Source organism: Eimeria mitis, genomic scaffold (genome assembly GCF_000499745.2).
Source record: "Eimeria mitis Houghton genomic scaffold, Emh_scaff645, whole genome shotgun sequence".
Taxonomy (NCBI): Eukaryota; Apicomplexa; class Conoidasida; order Eucoccidiorida; family Eimeriidae; genus Eimeria; species Eimeria mitis.
The window spans coordinates 7,233-7,680 of record NW_013574614.1 but is presented as its reverse complement, the minus strand read 5'-3'; positions in this window follow the sequence as shown (position 1 = coordinate 7,680).

Genomic DNA, 448 nt, shown 5'->3' with positions numbered 1-448 from the left:
AAATAAATATAAATAAATATAAATAAATATAAATAAATATAAATAAATAAATAAATAAAAATAAATAAATGAATAAATAAATAAATAAATAAATAAATGTAAAAAAATAGACACATAAATAAATATATTTGTTATTTAAATATAAACAAATAAAGCCAATTAACAACAACTATATTTATATTTATTTATATTTATTTATTTATTTATATTTATTTATTTATTTATATTTATTTATTTATATTTCTTTGTTTATTCATATTTATTATTTATTTATATTTATTTATTTATTTATATTTATTTATTTATTTATATTTATTTATTTATTTATTTATATTTATTTATTTATTTATACATAAATACTACCCCACGATAGTTATATATAATATACAAATAAATACATAATTTAACACCTTATATAAATATAAACAAATAAAACCAACTCCATTTA